This window comes from Corapipo altera, unplaced genomic scaffold, assembly GCF_003945725.1.
Source record: "Corapipo altera isolate COAL_440 unplaced genomic scaffold, ASM394572v1 49, whole genome shotgun sequence".
NCBI classification, from domain to species: domain Eukaryota; kingdom Metazoa; phylum Chordata; class Aves; order Passeriformes; family Pipridae; genus Corapipo; species Corapipo altera.
In genome coordinates, this window is record NW_020884879.1 from 3,258,349 (window position 1) to 3,258,719 (window position 371).

General features: G+C 60.4%; 1 protein-coding gene across 3 annotated transcripts in view; it reads right to left on the reverse strand.

Annotated features, from left to right (window-relative positions):
- The window catches only part of KCTD1 (potassium channel tetramerization domain containing 1), a 101,730-nt gene that overhangs the window by 100,581 nt on the left and 778 nt on the right, over positions 1–371 (reverse strand). The gene's annotated exons all lie outside the window — the stretch shown is intronic.

Sequence of the window (371 nt, forward strand, 5' to 3'; positions counted from 1 at the left end):
GGCTCGTGGCTGGGAACAACAATAACTCGAGCCGCCAGCCCCAGAGCCCGCCCGGTGCTGCCCCCTCCCCGCACACCGGGCGATGCCCGCGGCGCCCCGGGCGACGCTGCCCCTTCCCTTCCCTTCCCTCCCGCGTCGGGAGGAGCCGCGGTCCCTCGGCAGCCCCCGCCGCTCAGGAGAGAGAGAGAGAGAGAGAGAGGGGAGCGTTTCGCCCATCTTTAATTCTCTCGAGCAGTCCGAGCACGCTCGGTGCCCGTGGGGCACGCTCACTTAAACTTGTACCGCGCTGATTGGAAACAGGCGGCGGGCGCCTTTTTCTTCTTCTTTTTTTTTTTCAATGTCTTTTTTTTTTTTTTTTTTTTTTTTGTTTT